Source organism: Ixodes scapularis, unplaced genomic scaffold (genome assembly GCF_016920785.2).
Source record: "Ixodes scapularis isolate PalLabHiFi unplaced genomic scaffold, ASM1692078v2 PGA_scaffold7__128_contigs__length_106722199, whole genome shotgun sequence".
Lineage (NCBI taxonomy): Eukaryota > Metazoa > Arthropoda > Arachnida > Ixodida > Ixodidae > Ixodes > Ixodes scapularis.
The window spans coordinates 66,228,632-66,250,315 of record NW_024609882.1 but is presented as its reverse complement, the minus strand read 5'-3'; the positions used below and the strand labels follow the sequence as shown (position 1 = coordinate 66,250,315).

General features: G+C 42.5%; 1 pseudogene; it reads right to left on the bottom strand.

Annotated features, from left to right (window-relative positions):
• The window catches only part of LOC115317229, a 67,715-nt pseudogene that overhangs the window by 2,315 nt on the left and 43,716 nt on the right, over positions 1 to 21,684 (bottom strand).

The window sequence follows — 21,684 nt, the reverse complement described above, 5'->3', positions numbered from 1 at the left end:
GCATCCCTGTGCTGTCCGATATTTGTACATACATATCTGAAGTGAATGAACAGTCTGTGAATACATCACTATTACTTCATCTAGAGAGGAGCAAACCACCTGCTTGTGCTTTCGAAACAAGGTTTTGATAATAGCTTCTCGTTTTACACATTTTTCATAGCTAAAAAAATATAGAAGGGCAGAATATATATCAGAATATATAAAGCGTTATCGGGGCTGAGTAATTCGAAAAATGGTGCAATTTCATTTCCAGATTTGTGCCAAAATCGGGCTTAACTCGGTTTTCACGACACACGTTTGGAGCGTAAACATCTGCAACGATGTCGGGTTTTATTCAAAAACGAAGTATTCTACATATAAAGCACCGTCCAAGGAGAACACAGCAACTGACAAAAAGCAGTTTTTTTCTTATAAAAACATAAACGTGGCGGCGCCCGCACATTGCTTTAGTGAGGTTATCATCCACGCAAAAAGCGCAGCCTTCCTCCTCTCTCGCTGTCGTCTTCTGCCCATTCTCGTATTTGAGAGGTTGGGGACTGACAACAAGAGTTAACGCCATGACAATCGCCATCAGAGCGTGTGAGTGGCTGTACGGACCCACCTGACGAGCAAATTCCAAGCCTCTGTCCAAGGTATCAAGCGGAAAATAAACTTCCTCCGAAAAAAAAAAAAAAAAAAAAAAAAAAAAACGAATTCCGGAGCGAAAGCGGAGGAAAGCCGCAATTTCTGTAAAAGCAAATCCTACCAACTACAGAAAACATGTCATGTTGAGACAGCCATCAACGAGAACTATTCGAGACGGCTTTTCGAGCTCCATTTCAAGACCTTCGTTCTTAAAGGGAAATGGCCGAAAATAATCTTGAAACTCACTTTCCACATGATGGTGTCCGGGCTATCATAAGTGGTAGCCCAGTCGTCTTTGATGTCAAATCCATGCATCACGTGTTGGGTTGGAACGATCCGGTCAGTATTGTTGATCTTGCTATCGACGCACATCTTAGCGATAGAAGGCTTCCATTAAGAATGAAATAACGCCATGAGATAATTCAAAGCTCTACACAAATATAAGTCGCTTAAATAAAGCTACGGTACAAACCATGCCTTCATAAGCAAACAGTGAGCTCAAACTACTAGGGCGTCTAAAATGTTCTTGCGCTTTTACCATTTGACGTTTCCTTCGTATAAAGTGCTGTACACCATTTTGATGTTTAGATATCCAAAGCCCAGTGTGTGACTTTCCAGTCCCGAACACACATGTTTGCCGCTTGGGAACGTACAAAGGAAGCGCCATACGCACGACTGCTGGAAATGTTACCGGTCGGGAGCCTGATCTGGGACGGTTTATCAGAGTAGAATCTGAGCGAGAGGAGTACATGAGAACTTGAGGGGACGCCAGAACGTCGAGCTCTTACTGGAGGGAAGAGGGGATCATGCAGAGTTAGCTGCCTTTGTCTCTATTCCGTGTTCGAACGCCTTAAACCGCAAACACTGATTGCCGAACGCCAGCGTTCAGCGTTCGAACTTGTTTGAAGAGCGAGTAGAGGAAAAGGCAGCTAACTTTGAGTCTACCAACCGGAGCCGTATATGTAGAGAGTTTGGCCATTTGTTGGGATGTATAGGAAACAATTGAGGAGGCGTCATTGGCCGAAAGCGGGCTGGGCGTGTTCCAGGGCGTCTTAACAAATTCGAATGTGGCCAACGAGAAGCCGGAGATAATACCCTGGTGGTGGTGGCGATAAACAAACTTAATAAGTGCGCCGGAGACACTCTCGGTGATTGAAAATATGGATCACGTGATGTTTCGATCACGGTCATCCAAGATCATGTTGGAACAGTGGGACCAGCGGAACGATCGACATGATCCGTACGCCAAGCCAGAGGGACGGGAATCTGCGGTTCGAGCGATCGCACTCTGTCCGAGCGAAACAGAGTTGAGCGGCACATTCGTTTCTTACATATTTCTGCATGATGATGATCAAAACATCGCGTGCATCCTATTTTCAACCATGAAATGTTACTACGGTTTACTCTTACGCGCTTATTAAAACCAAATACCAACATATATACCTTTGATTAAAACAGTTCCTCGCAACCACCGCTAGGGGATTCTTTTAGGCTTCTGGTTGGACAAGAGAGCACGTCAATCCCACTTTCTGTGTCTGGTGCACGCCCTGGCTCTGCCCACGCCACACATTGACCAAACTCTCTCTATACACGTCTCTGCTACCAACGAATATTTCCAGCCAAAGCTTGGTGTTCTGACGCCACTCGCGTATTTTCGTCTTCTCCTCTCAGTTTCTACCATCAGAGTCACCGACATAAGCAGGACGACCGGGAAGAGTTTCAAAATTAAGTTGTTTTGCCTCCAGCGCGAGCATTCCAGTTTCGAGATTCATTTGGTCACTCGTGAGTTTAGAGTGAGCACGCGAAGCCCACAAACGACGAGTGGCAATGAGCCGGCCAGAGGCCGGGCATTTGAAACGTACGCCCAGACTTTCTGCTTACTTGAGCGAAACACTATACTCATGATGAAGCACTTTAACCAGACGGGGAAACGTGAAGTGTGTGGGGATTGAAAAGGACGACAATAAAGGTGGCTCGTGAGGTGGGTCAAGCCAGCGCGCGCTCAGGACGAGCACGGGTTAGAACGGGCGTAGACACCAGTGAAGCGGCTGTCTTTTCTTTTGACAGTTGTGTAACAGTTTGTCACGTGTTTTGCTCTGGCTTTTGAGGGCCTTTGCGTTCAACTTTTCACCTGGTTTCCCAAGGACGAGAGTCTGCACGAGTGCAACAACGCCACCCGAAGGCGGCATACCGCCGCAACCTGACCGGTTGCGGTTAAGTGTTCGCAGCTAGGCTTAGGGGGGTTTGCGGAACCTCTCCCAAACGTCATCCCCTGGGTGGAAACCCGAGCGCCGGGGTCGGGGGACGTTTGTACCCATTTAGCCGGTGGGTGTCCGACGGTGGGCTTCGAACCGACCACCTCCCGTAGCCGAGGCGGACGCTCCGTGCCACTAGGCCACGGCTACGGTAGGCCTTTATTGTCGTCCTTTTCAATCCCCACAAGTGGGAAGGAAAGAGTACCTTACCTCAGCTATATCACGTATTTGAATAAATTCGCAGTCTCTTCCCATCTGGAAACCGTCCACAGAAGAGATTACCCTTGGTTTCGCCAAGAGCAAGCTCATTGAAAATGACACCATGAGGACGAGTCCTCTGAATTGGTCATAGCTGTTTTGTACATAGTCCAAAGCTTGCACCTGAAGCGGGTGTGCCAAAAAACAGATCGGAACCAACGTGTGTGAGATAGTACGTTCCGCTTCTCACTTTTATTCCCGATTCCGTGAACCTACCATATGGGCATATTGTTCTATTGTTCTCATAGTTTTTTCTAAGTTGAGAAAACGAAAATATCGTGCCAGTCCGACGTTAATGCTTGTTAATGCTAACAGTTAATGCTTAACAGGTGGAGAATAAAAATCAGAATGACTTAAATGGTGATCGGGATTTTACGGATGTCCTAAATCGTGATTTAAAACAGATTAGTCTGAATATACTGATTTTAAAAAACTTTTATTGCAAAAGTAATCACAAAACAAGATTTTATTTGTCGTTTGTCTGTCATTTTATGCTTTTTTGTGTGCATTTTTTTTGCTGACATCAAAGATTAACCCAGGAATAGAATACTTGTAACAGGCACACGCAAAAGTCAGTTCTCTTCTGAACATATACGCCCCATGAGGTTTCTTGCGCCAAAATGGCAAAGTAAAAAAAAACTCACGCTCGGATTTTGCATCAATTTGGTCCTTAACCTGTCACCGACTACGTGTCAGTGAATGTTCTTATAAGTCGACTAGGGCTCAATGCGCATTCAGAAAAAAACGGGCTCAGCTGATATTCCACCGGCGAACAATATATGTATAAGTTTTCTCACCATGGAAACCTCGTATTTGTTAAACGGGTTAGAGTACACATTTGAACCCGTGATCTTGCAGCCTTTTCTTGTTTTAGGAATATCTTCTAGGTGTGTTCGGATTACTACAGCGTCTATAGGCGCATTTCTGGAGAATCAAAAAAGCGAAAACACGAGTACGATTATTAAGGACAGCGGTTGTGAGACAGGTCATATGCATACAGGGTGTTACTTCTTAGGTTTTACAAATTTGTGTTAAAAAAAATGCTACAGCCTCACTAATGCGGTCTGTGCAGGTGAGCATCATGGCGAGGGGGACATAGTACAAAGGGCTAATTATAATATTAAGACCACAGAAGAACTAAAACATATTGATATTGTTTTTTTAATTAGTCGACATTCACTTAGGGTTCCAATATGGAACTTCCTGAGCGTCATCGAAAACCTCTTAACCGCTCAATTTTTTTGGAAAAACTCCGAGGACGTGGAAATTACGGCGGAGCGCTAAATTTACCACTCGTGAAGCAGGTACAAGGCTACCAGACTCGCGTGTCTTTTACGTATCTTACTATCCACATTTTGTACCCCGCCAACCTTAACCCTGTTGCACGCGTAGTAGCTTTAGCGCGCCACTCTACTTCCGACGAGCTCACAGTCTTTCTAATAGTCATTGTTTTAGTGGATTTCGATGACCCTCTACGTGTTACCAATAAAAACATGTATTTTTGAGAAATTAAAAAAGTAAGGAACGAGTATTAGTTTATTGCTTGACTTATAAGAATTATCCCCTTATATTATACCCGCCTGGCCGTATAGCTCTCATGCGCAAAAAGCATTAAGGCAGGTTTGACGGCTTTAATAACACAAATAAAGCACAAAAACAAAGCCTGTATGTCTACGCCACAAAGTTCTGTGCTCGAGGGTCTTAGTACTTTGTTTCATTCTAAGTGCAACCGCAGCCGACGTTGCCATCTAATAAAGCCAATAAAGCTGTGCAAAAGGTGTTTCGCCATTGCGCTCGTCGTTTTTGTACGATTTCTATCACCGGCGGATCGAAGCGGGCACAGCGAATGAGCCATAATCCTGCACTTTTTTTGTTGGGCGTGATTGATTTCAATCGGCGATAACAAAGGCACAAAGACGATGAATGCCGTGACAGTTGCGCTTTGGGTGCTCCTTGAAGGGATATGTCGAATCGTAGCGTCGGTTGCAGTCGAACTTAAAGTAGAACGGAGTCTATATGTTGCTCTTGGATGTTGTAACATTCATGCGATAGCGTAAAGAGTTCGTGTCAGCGAAAAGCCGCCGTCGGTGGCGTGACCAGAAAATTGCGGTCGCCAAAAGCCATAATTTTTCGATAAAGGCATAACGTCGCAGCCACATGAAATCGCGCGGAAGTTTTAAACAGCCAAGAACGCTCACGCGAAACGTGACACAAGGCGTGGACTGAGAGTAATTTAAAATACACAATGCATAATGCGAATTCAAGTCCGCGGCATGTTACAAATGATTTCTCTTTATAAACAAATTGAGTTGCCTTCAAGACAATTTTGAAGAATTTTAGGCGGGATTCGAAGCCACAACCCTTCGGTTGCGAGCCAGTCAACTACAAGCTACGCCACAGCGCGATCGCTTATGGCCATCAATAAACGTATTTGTCGCCTCACCTCTTCCAATTGGATATTAGCATTACCGTATTTCTCGTCCCATTAGTCACAGAGTTGTATAAGTCGTACCTGCCTATGAACAACGGTTTTCACGACCAAGTTGGCAAATAAGTCGCACTTCTTTATACGCAACGCGCGGCAAAACTATATTTATTACGAAGCGTGTGTATGTGTAAATGCATGCAGGATCACGTTTTACTTTTGTCGCGTACAAAACGGACGAGAAATACGGCTCCCATGGTATGTTGGCAGAAATAAGTTGTATAATTACTAGACAAAAGAAAAATATTCATAAATCGCACCGTTATGTAAAACGCACCATGGGAAATTTAGATAGAAAGCCTAGACTTATTCACAGGAAGAGGCCGCACTACGGGATTGCTCACAGTGCATGATCATACATACTTTTCTTATCTGTTCAGCAGGAATTTGTGTACACCTTTACTGTGAAAACCAAATATCGACTTACTGGAGAATTTCTTCGAGGTAGTCATGTGCAGCGCCAGTCCTTGGAGCATAGCGACTGATTCCAAGGATAAGATATCCTGGCTCATCAAACTTGCCAGCTCTGTTGACTTCTTGAAGTCCTCGCAGCCTCTACGGAAACATAATACATAAAGCTTGATTGAATACATTCCGCGAATTTCTGTTCATAGAGCACACATACGAGTGGAGCAAATGTTTGGTTTTGCGTAAAAAATGGTGTGCTGTTCTTAATATGGCTTGGCGAAAGACTAACCAAATACGCTTTCCATACTTCAGGAAATTAAATTCCATATATATTAAACGAATGATGCGTCTCACCTACTAGGCTAAAGGGCACTGTCACTTTTTTGGCTTTTGCCATTTTTCATCGGATCAATTTGAATCTTTGAAAAAATTATGCAGCATACTAATATCTGTATGATTCACTTTGAACATCCTATTTCTTTTGCAGCCTGTCTGCTTATAAATATTGATAGTGCGCTTTTTGTTTTTGCAAAAAAAAACATTTCTTCTGAATAAAGAGCCTTAGTATCCAATTTATTATGGACTCTCCCAACAATCACCCTGTGACCTTCGTTTTTAACCGCACTCTTTGAACGCGGCGGGCACTACATGAAAGGGTTGGTCAAATGAAAAATAATACACATTTCCTTCAAATTTTAGTACCACAAGAATGGCACACAAGATGGCTGTCTCCCCATTGATTACTTGAGCAGCACAAAATGTATCAATCACTAAGGAAGAGCACTATAAGCGGCGTTGTGAAATGTAAAAAAAAAATGATTCATTTTGGCGCGGCTACTTTTTATTAGTCTACCTTCAAGTGCTACAATAGACTCCTTTTTACCATTAGCCTCAGCAATCCAGGAGAGTGTCCAAGAGCTCATGCAGCTTTGGTTACCCTAATTATTCGTAACACTTGCTAGAGTGGCAGACAATCACCTTTTTTAATGTAAGTTCATTCGACGATGGGTTTCAATGGTTTTCACTTCTTCACTACCTAAAAATCTAATTACAGAAAGCTGCTCTTTGGTTTTTGACACAAATTGAATGTCTATTTTTAAGCTGCTACGGCGGCGTAACGCTGGTTTGCAGCACTGTGCTGATACCTGTTGGACACTGTTTTAATGATCGGTAAGAAGGGTGAAGACTTGAAGGATAACGATATGATATTCAAGAGTGCCATTGCAATTTTTATGTATTCATTTGACTCGCACTCGTGCGGGCATGAATATACAGTGTTTTTTTTTTCTTAACTGCAGTGGGTTTTGAAATAACGGTGGAAAATATAGGAATGCGGTTTTCATTACGTGTTTATGTTACCCGACGGACGGTATACGGGAATATAATGACCACTATTATGAGGGTAATAAACAAAAATTCGGTAAACTTTTTAATTACAGTAATTATGTGATATGTGTTTGTTATAAACTTAAGGCGCTCGTATGCCAAGACCGTTTTATTTGGTAGAATTCGCATAACCAGCCCGTGTTCCGAGATATCTGCCTCCGAAGTTTCTATTTAATCCAACTCTTTTCTACTCAGTCCGGCGAACCCGCGAGAGTTGACCACTATAGCCAAAATTTCCTACATTAGCACGATAAAAGTGCAGAATTCGGCAACGAGTATAGCGAAATAAGGGTTCGTTGCGAGAATTCTACGAAATTAAATTAGTTTTGACATAAGACCGGCTCAAAGGTTTTGACATGAAAAAATGTCCTAATTACACAAATTAAAAGTTAATTAACACGTTTCAGGTAATTATTATGAAAATAGTAACGGTTATTTTCCTATCTAATGCCTGCCGAATCATATTAAACACTTAGTGAAAAACCCTTTATTTTCCCACTTTTTTTAAAACTCCGGTTCAGCTAAAAAGAACACTTCATATGCGGTAACCGACTTAATTTTCGCGGAAACCGAATTTTCGCAAATCGCCTACAATTCGGGAAAAATAGTTCCCGCGAACAATTCGCGTAAAATGTAAACACATTAAATCTATATTGTCATCCCTCCGCGTCGCGAAAATGAGAATCTTCGAATTATTCCAAAAATACAGCTTTCATTAAATCGCAAAATATTGAACCCCCCAAAATTAAGTCATTTACAGTATATATATATTGTTACAGTATATATATATTTACAAGAGGACGTCCATAACCAAATTAGACGAGATTAGAAGTGTCTCACGCGTCGTCTGCACGCGCTTCTTTGTCCTCGGTGGGTTCTAGCACGCGCCTCAGCAGCACCGCTACACTATTTCCCCTCGGAGTTTTTTAGTGATGTTTCTTCCTAGGTTGGTTCCATTTTGCTAAACAACCTCGTCACGTTCCATTAAAGATAGACAGTTCTTTTCGCTGGTGTCGTTGCCGTTGTTCTTCTCCACGCTCACGAATTTCACGCCAACATCGAAATTCCTCCTCAACACCGAAATCCAGCACATTGGCGCTTTTTGAAGTTGATGCCCGGAGACTTGTGACTTGGCAGCCGCTAGCTTCTATTTTCGTCACTCTCGATGAAATGCCTGATAACTCCGATGCCGGCACAGATCATATCGGTGTAAAATAACACTGCACATTTGCGCATTTTGAAATGAACACCGAACATGAAATGCGCCGGTGACGCCGAAGCCCAGGAGACGCTGGAACGTTTTTTAGAAGATTGCCGCTGATGACCTTCCTACGTTGAATGGCCACAACGACAGTCAAAGATTTCAAGACCAGCGCGCACTTACGCGCCTTGACTGCCTGAAGGTCTGGGATGCAAAAGTGGCCATCGGTCAAAGCAGGATCTTCATTTCACGGCCACAAACTTGTCGTGAACATCATGGCGAAGTGATGACTTGTCCGTGGAAGGTGCGGCACGGCGATTTGCGACTTCAGGTAATCAAGCCGTGATCCTATGGCTCATTGAGACGCCAGTGACGATAATGTTACACAGGAGTTTCATCCTGACAAGGTGCCTTCCGGGTAGCATGAGGTGCCTTACCAGAAATCCAACTTCTGACACCAAATGTTACGTTTTTAATTTACAAGAGGACGTCCATAACCAAATTAGACCCGATTAGACGTGTCTCACGAGTCGTCTGCACGCGCTTCTTTGTCCTCGGTGGGTTCTAGCACGCGCCTCAGCAGCACCGCTACAATATATATATATAAATAGAAAGAGAAAGAGAGAGAAAAAAAGACGTAGCGCAAGATGACGGAAAGTATATATGGCAGGAAAACGCACTCTAGACGGTTGTTGGAGTTTTTTTTTAAACATATTATTCGTAAAGTTCGTTGACGTTTCGGCCTGAAACAGACCTTTTTCAAAACTGGTTACATATCACGAAACATTGACACAACTTGGCTACATCAGGTGGCCCATGACGTCAAGGTATTATGCTAATTTAAACACCTGGCTCCTTCAAGAGCCCCACGATAGACTCGACACAGTTATCACCACAAAAGCCCATTATTTGGGGCCTAGCCCGAAGTGCAAACCCCCAGAGTACAACTGGCAAAAAAAAAATGATACAAGAGTGGAAGATCTGACTGAACGAAAACGAAGAGGTAGCCAAAAAACTGCAGACGCCAATTGCGTGGCGATAATCAAGTCCCCGACGTCATCTTCCCGAGAAGATGACGCTGGGCCTACGGACTAGCCGGACCACGTATTTCCTGACGGCCACTCAACCACCCTGACGCTCCAGCCCTCGTCGGAGGCAGCTACTTGCTTAGAAGACGACGCCAGCGGACGCCCTGCCGGACAGAGGAGCCAGATCGCCGAGCCTGCCCCTCAAGCGAGCTTCAATCTGTGCAAGACTTACAGCGCGGCTCTCTGCGCGCAGCAGGAGTAACGGTCTCCGCCTAGCACATCACAAGCTCCTCCTGTTTTGAGTGAGATACCTGTTACATTTTCACTACATTTCTTTTAGGAATGAGGAAGTTCGCGGACCAAAGGATACACCACGAGTCCTATGCCGCATACCATTGAGACTTGCCTCGACGCGCATTGCTCCCGGGGGTTTGCAAATTTGTTTTCCACCTTGCATGACAAATCTCTCCGAAAGCGATTTAAAAAAATGGAATGCGGTGCTTACGAATGCTTCTCTTGATTTAGTAAAGAAGGTAAAATTCACTGTCAGACAACTTCGACGAATGTTCAAAGGTTTGAAAGTAATTTGCGTCGCGCCAACGAACTGTCAGCGCGTGAAACCGCAGCAGCAGAGGAAAATAAACGTGGGATCGTCAGGGAGGTAAAGATTAGTAAATTAGCTAGAGATACCCATGGTAACCTTAAGACGTAAAAAAAAGACGTACAGTACAACGAATTCTCTAACACAGCTAGAAATAATGTTAAATGTCCCTCGATGACGGTGAGTGGATGCAGAATAACTCCCTTGATCATAGCAGCATAGCTAAATTATCTAGTGTACAGCTAACCCACGACGAAGAGTCGCTCCTCTCAAGGGGTCTTAACTACTGCCTGACCTCAGGCCGGTGCGACGATTTCACGCACCTCCAGGATCTTAATAATTTCGCACGAAGCCTTCGGCTCCAGGAATTCTTATTTTGAAAAACCCCAATCAAAGCGCATCTCCTCTGCTTTCGACATCGTCTGGGTGAACTCCCTGTCTCAACAGAGAAAAGCATCTAGACCTTTATATCCAGGCGGTTCAAAAGGACATTTTGTCAGCTTTTGGAAATCAGCAAGCGCATCACTATAACCTCTCGCTTTTCGAACGCACTGCTTTCAAGGATCTACGTAACAAAAAAGATATTATAATCAAACCATCTGACAAGTGGGATGCCATAGTTATACTCAACACCTTGGATTGCATAAAAGAAGGCTATCGACAACTAAGCGATGCCGAATTCTACCGTCCTCTAAACAACGATCCAACTAGTCAGCATGCCGAATTTATACACCAGCGACTTATCTAGCTAGAGAAACAAGGCGAAATTACCGACCAAACTTTACAGGGGCTAAGTGCTAAACACGCCGTACCTGGGCGCTTCTATATGTTACTTAAGATTCAGAAAGAAGGGAATCCCGGCCGCTCCATTATATCGGGTTGCACTAAAGAAATAGTACAGCCAGCCTCTGCTGTGCTGTCATTGTGCGACGCAGCAGAGGCTAGTTGCACTATTTCCCCACAGTGCGCGATGCCGTCGGGGCCGATACGCGCTCCGATTGCAAACCGAAACCTAAAACCCGTCGAATTTGTGCGGTATTTCAGGAAGCTGTAAAATTCTGCGCGTGCCTTCTATCGTTATACAATTTGTTGATCTAGTGTTTTTCGATGACGCTGAGCAATTTTCTAATAAAAACCATGCCCTTAATTGCAATATTAAATAGTTAATTACGCAAAAATAATGAACAGTTTAATTATCCCGGACTTTGATAATTTTCCTAAATAGGCCCTTGGCCCAGGGCTACCACGACACAAGTATTCTTTTGTTGTAGTTTTCGCAATTTCGAAGTCGTCCACCTTTCGTGGAGCACTATATATATATATATATATATATATATATAGATATATATGTGTGTGTATTGATATAGAGAGAGATAGAAATAGGGATGGATGGATGGATGGATGCAGACTTGTACGCAATCCGTTATAAGTAACGAAATTACTTGCAATCCCTTACATTTATCAGTAATTTTGTAAGGGAATAATTACATACTTTCTAGAGTAATTTTAAAGTAATTCCCTTACATTTTTTACGTAACAGATTCCTTGTAATCCGTTGCATTTTTTTTAGGACCGCCCCCCCCCCCTCCTAAAGAAAGGGTTTTTATTTTGGTAAAGCCGAGCGCAGTCACATTGTCACGCAAATGGACCACCGCAAAGGGAGGCTTGGGCACTCTTCAGTTCCGCAAAGTCTTTTTTGTAACACCAAGACCCTGAACCTATTTTTTAGGCCCTAACAACAATGTCAAAAGATCAAAATAAACAATTTCACAAAAAAAAAGTGAACAAAAGGGGGGGGAGGGGTATAGCCCCTTTGTTTTTTTCTTTGCGATCGAAGACGGGGAGAGGAGGACACCAAGTGATTGTGTGCCTCTTCGAGAAGGTGGAGGCTGTAAATGCACAGACAATAATTAACAATGTCCTTCTCGGTTATAGTGACTACGACCATTTTCATAATGTCACAACCAGGGTTGCCAGGTTGGGCTATAATAGCCAAATCGGGCTACTTTGTCATGCATTTGGCGTCGAAATCGGGCGGTTGGCTATGTGGCTTTTTTTGGGCTATACTTCAAATCCTAACGCGGTACTTTTTTTTTTTGCTTGGTTTAGATTAGATGCAGAAAACACACTTCAGCGTGGACACAGAGCGACAGTCCACCCTTTCCGGATTCCCCCTTTTCAGGGATTTTCGGAGTGACGATTCGTGGGCGTGATGCCAAAACCTTTAAGAACTACCGTGACCTAGATTCAGCTCCGACGATATCGGTTTTCTATTAATCGTGGCTTCTTTTATGCTACCAAGCTCTTTCTGCTTCCTACAGGCGTCTTTTATTTCCTCGAGTTTCCCACCATCCTCCTACAGGAAGCACCTCATCCGAGGAAAAATAATACTAAAGGCAACTCAAGGCATCCTGCAGAATTTGATGTCGCCCGATAACTCGTGCTGTACCGGATATAACAAAGGAGGTTTTCCGCGAAACATGGAGGTTTCTTAAAACACAATGAGCCATATCAAAAGACAACAGATTTGAGACAATGAATATTCCGAACATGGCCAAGATCGATATGCAGGAGCAGCCCTGTTTCCGTTGCTATCCGAACTTGACATCGCATTCCCGACACTGCCCATGTCGAATGCCGCCGTGGAGAGTGTATTTAGTCGCGTGTCACTCACAAAGTCAGGCCCAAAGAAGAACATCTCCCTTCCAACTCTTCAAAACGTACTCTCTGTTATGTTTGCTTTCCTTGGGAAGGACGAGTTCTGTAAGGACATCATCCGTAATGAAGAAGTTTTTCCCGTTTTAACACGGAAATCATGTACGAGGCGAGTAAGTTGGGCACGAACGAGTGCTTCATAAATATGAGACTTAAAGAATGCGCGTGGAAAGTTTTTGTGCTTTTGTGGTTTAAATAAAACGTTGAATACATTTCAAGATGTCGTACATCTTGCAAGCTGCCCCTAAACCCTAGATATGCAGACGCAATACCTTAGAATTGAGCTTGCACATTCGAGCGCACGATTTTTTGGGCTCTGCAGAATATGGCTACTTTTGGGCTACATATTTTTTGGGGGATTTGGCTACTTTTGGGATACACTGTCTGGCTTTTGGCGGTTTCAGCTGGAAACCACCTGGCGACCCTGGTCACAACACGAGACAACGCTCGGTCTACCCTAAAATCCACCAAAGGTGATATGATAATATGTGAAGGTGTTATTGCCAGAAGCATCCTCGTTCGTTGCTGCAGACTTATCATCTTCTCTTAGAAAACAGGATGTATTTTTTTCTGTTACTTTCACCTTACTTGATCCTGTTTTAAAAGCTATTTACTTTTTGCAGTCCAACTTCTTGGATTGGCCACTTTATTTGTGAATTCCAGCCAGGTTATCTGCATCTCAGTCACTCTTTTTGTGAGGCAGGTTTTTGCGAGCACTTCAGAAGTGATAATAATCTTCCTTTCTTCTTCTTCCTGTTTTTACCCCAGCAGGACGCATTTTACTTCGAGGAGATATTTTTACAAATAAAACATAAGGTTAACTGACGTAGACTTGATATTCTGGGCTTGAGGAAGAGTGAAACTCGCGAGTGGGGTCGTTGTGCGGCTTTATTCTCTGTCCTTCGCTGCCCGTGGCATCAGCGGACGTGTGTCTGGAGAACACCGGAGTAAACTGCGGTTGGTTCGTGCTCCGTGCGTTTTTAAACGACATCAAGAGAGGTACACACGGCAAACATGCGTTTAGATTTCCTTGTCTTAACCGACGTTCTAATTGTTATTATGGGTGTCCTTTTTTTTTCCCGATTACTTATATTTATATACTGGAAACTTTTTTTTTATTCATCAATATCTCAACCGAGGCTCGACCTGTTCAGAACCAAAGAAAGAAGAATATTGAGTCAAAGCTTATTTATTATTTAATTATCAGCTTACGGTTACAACTGTGTTTTTCTATTGTCTGACAATATATGACGGCATAGTAAGATGGACATAAATCAATTCTTAATCTAGTTTTGGCTAATTGCATGACGACTTCTACAGCTTCACGATTTCGACAATGGAGAATTTTAGGAGATCAGCCCGATGACTCAGATAACGACACCCGATACTCCGCCGCCACCTTTGTGCATTCTTCATATCGATATCGGGGGCATCGGAGATATCGAAACGATCTACTAAAACTCTCGAATATCAGGCAAGGGCTGCGACGACGAAATTTTCCTTCGTCATATAAGTAAATATCTTTTCGTAAATAGTACTTCCATTGCTGCGCTGAAGAAGCTCAATGCAGATCATAAAGCATTCGTGCGGCACAATATGCCACTCCCATCCAGTGCCTCAGTTCAAAGGGTGTTCAGCGTAGCAGTCGACATATGGAGTAAGAAATAACGCTAAATGTCTCACGAGACTTTCGATAGTGAGCTGTTGCTCAATATAGTCAAGGCCACTAAATGGAACAGGTTGAAACAATAAGAACTTGAATAACCCTCTTCCCTTTGTTTCTTACCTGAGGTCAATAATGTTGAATGTAACGCCACGAAAGTAACGGATTGCTTTTTGGGGTAACGGTCAGTTACTTTTATGGGAGGGTGATTGTAATTGTAATAAATTTCAATTTAGCCTTGAGTAATTGTAAATGTAATCCCTTACTATTTTTCAGTAACGTGTACAAGTCTGGATGGATGGATGGAGGGATGAATGGGGATGGGGATGCGGACGGACGGACGGATGGACGGATAGATTTATTTATTTATTTATGTGCTTTGACGAACAAATGTGACGCTGTCTTCGGTTCATCTTGCATCATCATCATCGCCAATCTTCGCTGGGTCCCGCGGGGGGGGGGGGGGGGGGCTTGTACTCCCGCGGGACCACGAGAGTTTCGGTGCTTTTGAACAGCCAGTAAACGGTCACACTAAACAAAATGTGGTCTGTTTTCGTCACAGACATTGGTGAAGGTGCGTTAATCGCCCATCCTCTGCCTCAAACGTCCAGCTACCCTTAACCCTGAACCTCCGGAGCCGCACCTTGACGTCATCTACAGTAGCCGACGTCAGTTCTACTTTTTCTTTGGGAAGGTCTTTTATTATCATGCACAAGACGTCCGAACAATGCCATGAGCAAAACCTTCACCTCATCGGTATTCAGCGACCTCTGTTATGCGTTTTCTTCCAGAAGTTGTTTTGACGTCCAGAGTGAGACGCCCTGACAATGTCCGCGCTTCACCTTGATGTCTTTGACATCCACGATCTCTAATAAACGCCCAGGGCAGCTCTTGCTACATCAAGCACGAAGCGTCTCAACGAACTACGGAAGCGAGTTGTGAGGATCCATATAAAATATACGGGCTATCTGTTTATAATTGGAACACACAAAAACAAAATGCAAACGCAGTCGTACCTCTGAATATGCCTATTCAATACATGTATGAGGTTTGCGTTTTCGCTCGCAGTCTCACAAATTAGTTACAGTAAGGGGTTTTATATAAAAATATACAATAGTGCTTGATTGTGTTGAGACTTACCCATAATATTTTTTACAAAAATAAATTGCAATACATTACCAATTTTGTTTAGCGAGCCATTTATTTTGATAAAGGGGTGACCGTCGTGTCCAACAAATCAGAAACTACAATTGCAATAAACAACTCCTAAATGGCATTCGAGATGTTCTCCGATACGTCTGGCACCTGAGGGCTTGTGAACTTTGGGAATCTCGGAGGCCTTTGACCTAAATGGCATTTGAGTTAACCGTCTGACAGGGATATTCGTCTCATTTCGAATTTCACAAAATCTTCTGAATCACATAAGCATGGTTCTGGGTCCTCGGTGAATATTGATAGACTTCGAAAGTTAACCGTCGAAGCCGGTTTCATGAAAATCGATAATAACCGATAAACGATACGTCAAAATTGTCTCGAGAAAAAATAGAAAAAAAAATACGGGAAGAAATATTTGTCGACAACTTTAGCTGTGAATAGGAGTGAAAGGTTTGTGGCATTGAACAGCTTCCTATTCAAAAAAGGCAGATTGTGCAACTTGTTTGAAAAGGTATATCTTCTGAAAAGTTGCACAAAGTGTCTTTTCAGAGCAGGGAGGTATTCAATACCTCAGACCTTTCACTCCCATTCACAGCTAAATATTGCAGTACATATGAAAAGTCGCACACCTTTATTTGGAAAAAGCAAGCCTTTGTTGTGAAAGAAGCTGCGAAGACTGGATATGCGGACAACACTCGTAGAACTTTCAGGCCGGTTTTTTTACAGCTAACATCACCATTTTACGAAACATTGCACCATGTAGAAAAAAAAAACTAGGACTTTCATTGTGGAAATATATTTATTCTAGAACTACACAACACTGTAAATGAAAACAATTGCACATCACAAGAAAGTATACAAGAAAATACTGCCATCTTGGCACTGAAGAACTTGCCGAAATTTTACATGACTAGCATATATATAGGAATCTACAATGGTTCTTAGTGCTGCTGAACGAGCCCGAAACATTGGTGCCTGCACATTAAAAGTTAAAGCATTCATTGAATGTGCATGTTACCTGTTGAAATTGTAAGGAATTTCGCCTCCTTCCTGTGAAAAATTAGACGAACTTGCCAGGGCCTACGGTGGACATGCTTGCAGCGTTAGCAATGCTTGTAAACTGCGACGTCATTTTGTTCTAAGCAAGGGAAGCAGAAGGCGATCTCATCTGCTCGTTGTGCCTACCGGGAGTTACAACCATCGCTAACTCTATCATCTGCAGACATGACTGCTATTGACACTGGCCAGTTTGTTGGTCTTATTTTCCATGTGAAGGGAGCTAAGTTTTGAAATTTTTTGCAGGAAAAATTCACATTTGGTGAAATCTTAATTGAGCTTTCTACATGCAGGATCTGATTGTTCTGGCTCGTTTCACAGCACTAAAACATATTGTAGACACCCTAATATCCATTCAAAAATAAGAAAACTTGTAGAGAAAAAAAAGCTAACAAGAGACACCTCTTTTTAATGTCGTTTGTTCCCTTTTTTAATGAAAATGACTATAAAAAATCAAACACCTTAGTAAAAGAGCTCCCAATCATAAAATGTGAGGCAGTAAAATTACTAGTATATTTATAAATTAAAAAAAAAGAAAAAAAACTGGGAAAGGTTTTTGGCCTGTAGGAACATATCTGCTCAAGAAATTACTAGTATATAAGATGACTCAAGTCCCTAGGCTCGACCTAAAATGGACCGTAAAAATTGACGCCTGTACGTAGCGATCTAAATTTTTCGTCATAGGTGTATTTCACAGGTAGTTTTTTTAATTACAAAGCGCAGCTCTTTTTCTGTAAATAGGGCGAATAAACTTGCCACGGTCTACGACGTGAAGGCGACGATTTTTACGGCCCCTTTTTGATCGAGCCCGGTGACTTGGGTCACCCTATATTTATAAATAAAAAAATAAAAAAAAACAGAACAAAACTTTTGCCATGGGTTTTAGTCCTTCAGGAATGCATGTGCTCAAGAAAGTAAAAATAATGTTCACTTAAATGCGAATGCATTCCTTCAATGCATTACACAAGCCCAGAACAACATTCTTTTAACAACATGTGTGGAAAAAAACTTTTTTTTTTAAATTTAGGATGGTCAGCAGCTTTGTGTCCATGCAGCCCAGCTTTGAATGTTTGAGACCTACAAGTCTCTCTAAACAAACAAATGTGCAAAAATATTTAACGAACTACTGAAGGTCGAAAACCCATGCCAGGCAGACACGAAGTGTCACAGCTTCCAGAGGGTCCTCTGTCTCATAAGCCAGATTTACAAAAAGCACACTGCCGCGCTCTGTTGGGGTCCTGCGACACACTTCGATGGAATAGACTGCGGGGAACGTCTGAAACAAAGGTTGGGAATTAAAACAAATCATAAAATCGAAGGCTTTCTGACAAAAAGAGAGGCCTGCCCTTAGAGTAGATACAAGTAACTGATGATAAGCAGATACAGGTAACTGATAGACTACCTGAAACAGGTTCAGTACATACTCCCTAAACCTAACACCCCAAACCAGTTACCCTAATATTGTTCTTGGCAAATCAAAGCTAAATTGGTCATTGGAGCAGCTGGAATATCCTCTCCAGGCTAGGTCATCATCGGGTACCCAAACTTCACCACGTTGTTCGACTGGTGAGCAAAGGAGTAGCACAAACAACGCAAAAGATGGACCATCTCCGGTCAACAGTAAGTTTCGGGGGCACTGCGATATCTAAAACTCCTAGATGCGGTTGATGTATATGAAAAGGCTCTTAACACGGATTCATCTAATGCCTTGCATTAAAGCCAGAAAGGTATTTCGTTTATAACGAAAAATTCAGCCTTCAGGCTCAAAATAGAAACGTGAGATCGTCATTTACGGATATTGTTGATCATATTCAGCCCATATCTGAACAGGACGGGTATATTTCAAATTTCGTTAAGTATCCCTTTAAAATATTTTCATACCACAGAGCACAGACACTTCAGAATTTTTTTGTCCAACCACCATCTACACTATACTCTGTATCACCTTAGTCAGGGCGCAGCGGATGCTGCGAGCCATCAGAGCTAATCCAAAGCTGTGCGGGTGTCATGTGTCCTTAGAGAGTGGGCGCGGCGACATGTGTTATGTGCTATGTTCAAAGAGCACGATTAAATGGGATTGCTCTTAGCATCCGCTGCGTCCGGACATAGGGTGAAACAGTAATAACATGCAGTAAAATCCTACCAGGTGAGAAATAAGGGCCTGATTTTGTTTCCTCATATGCACACAGTTAATAACAGAATAATCACCCATGCTAGTAGATTGTTTTCTAAACTAATCCTTTCAATTGTGCTCAGTGCCAAGTGTCACAGCAATTCAACACAAAATATGAAGGCTCTATTTAAGCATCACATCAGTAATGCAAATTTATATTTCTTTTTAAATACAGCCATTCCCCCATTTTTTTAAAATGTTACTCATCACCAGATGGTCACTCACAATTTAAAATTAATGTACAGAAGCATTTGGAATTTCAGATGCCGTACAGATAACTGTTAGATATCTCGAATTTAATTTACATAGTTTGCACCCACCTATCACATGAACTGAGTTGGCACCAATTCGGTTGCAATAGAAAGCTAGCTGGATTGGGACTTCCGCTAACAGTCAATGAAGGCTAAATTGTAAAGCAGGTATACCTTGTTTCTCCGATTCTTTAACATCATCCATCCTTTCAACAGTCTGGTAGAAAATGTCCGGCTTTGTCCTGCCCTCTGTCAGTTCAAGGGCGGTCGCCAGGTTTTCTGAGGCAATTTAAAAAAAGAGTTGCTCGGCATCGACGCTTGTGATGCGATTAAACTCAGCAAAAAACTGAAATAAAAATAGATGATCTTTAGTGAGCCAATAAATCGTAAACTACGTTGTAGAAAAGCAGGAGATAAGAAAAAAAGATTCCCAATTTATTATGAGAAACAGAATCGTATTTGCAAAGATGTCAGTGGGATAATAAAAGACTCGTGGTGCTTGCTTTTGCCATGGAGGAAGTGCCAGTTAATAAGACTATGATGTTGTTATCAGTTTTCTGAAAGTAATTCGTTCCAAGCACATCTCATTATGCTTGTGATCACATTTAGTTTTGCCCGTGCTTTGAGAAGTGCTGTTAATACTTACTTTAAAATAAACAAAGGAATAAAAACAAGTATGAAGTACCCCAATTTTCCACATAAGCCAACTAATTCAGAATGTGCAGTGTTTTTGGTTGGCCAGTTACGATCAGATACATCTCAGCTGCACCAAATCTCGCTCAGCAGGAGGAACCTACCAAAATATAAAGCTATTTGCTCGGTTTTCTAGCCCTCGACAAATATAACTAAAACGCAAGTATTTTCTTATAATGCTGCTATAAAAAAGGCAAGCAAGAAGTGGCCTATGAGGAGAATTTTTTTTAAAGGCACGTTGAACTTGAATTTCCACTGAATTGAGCAACAGGGCAAGGACAGTGTGCTTGCTCTCTTGAAAACTTCCAACAGGTTGGCAGGGCAGTGCCATTTTAAACCTTGTTATCACATTGGGTATGCTCTCAGATCCAGCCAGCTGTCGATCATAAAACCGGTGACCATGCTTTCTGCACATACTCATGTGCATGAGGGCAGGGTCAGGTAATGAAATACTTGTCCCGAGAGCCCGAAGTTTCTGCCAACCCGTAAGCTGAGCCCTTGGAAGGAAATTAATAGCAAAAGACGGACGGCTTCATTTACTGCAAATGTGCTGAAAAAGAAAAGTGTAATACAACAAAGGGTAAAGTGCACCTTTTTTATATCTTCTGCATCATGAAGCCTTACAATGATCTCGCAGAACAGGGCCGGTCTTGGTTTTCCCTCAGTCACCATGAAAACAGTTGGCAGGTTTTCTGAGGCAACATTCATAAATCGCTCCTTTGCCTTGGCGCCAGTACTAATACAAAAAGACACTGCAAAGATCTGCAAGAAACATTATTTTCACATTTTCAGTCTACTTGAAGATATTTGTAAACTGCTCTTTTTAAAAGAAAAAGCGAAAAAAATCATTACTTATCAGTTGTAACAAAATCGTAATTGATGTAAGTGGGATAAAAAAGGAGACCCACCATGGTGCCAGACTTCACCATGACAGGACTAACGGCGCATTTATGCCAGGACTGGAGCCGCAACTGCAAAGCAGATCTGTGCGTTGAGGAACATTTTCCCCAACCGCGTCACCGAGATCTCCCTGCAGGAGCTTCCATTCGCTAGCAGCGCGAATGCACCATAATGGGGGTGGTCGTGGTCTTATCAGGGAACTTACTGCTCCTAAAAGCATGAGCAACATCGTTAGTAAGCAACATATTACCTGGTCTGTGAGCTTTAGGGCTGGATAGTCGTCTACGGTGTTGAAGATTGTAGGGTGTATGCTGATGTACCCTCCTTGCCCAAAAGTCCTCTCCATGGCATCTTTCACCATCTCCATATACGTAGTAGCTCCCTTCCTTTCTCTTCTCATTGCGTCCATGTGGCCGGCTATGAAATTTCAATCTTCAGTCGTAAGCGAGGATGCTTGCAGCTTCCTAAAATTAGAAGGAACGAAGTAAACCAACCTTGAACATAGTAAAAACACTCAGAGATTTCGAAAAAGGACAGGCAGACATAGTCTTAATTAACTAGCACCAGCTCGTTTTCGCCCTAAACCTCATGAATCAACCCTTTTCCATATGTCTGTTCTCCACCTGTGGTCGAATTTTTTTTTTTTTTTTGCTACATCAAAAGTATTTTTTATAACATTCAAGAGACAAAGAAGCCTACAAGTGCGAAATAAATAGTTTAAGGAGCTCAATAATCAAAGATTACTCAGTTAGTTCAATGCCTCCTAGATCGCAAGGCTTTAGTGTTGCTCGATTCTACCCCCTCTCATAGGTCATCGCAAGGCTGACTGGAA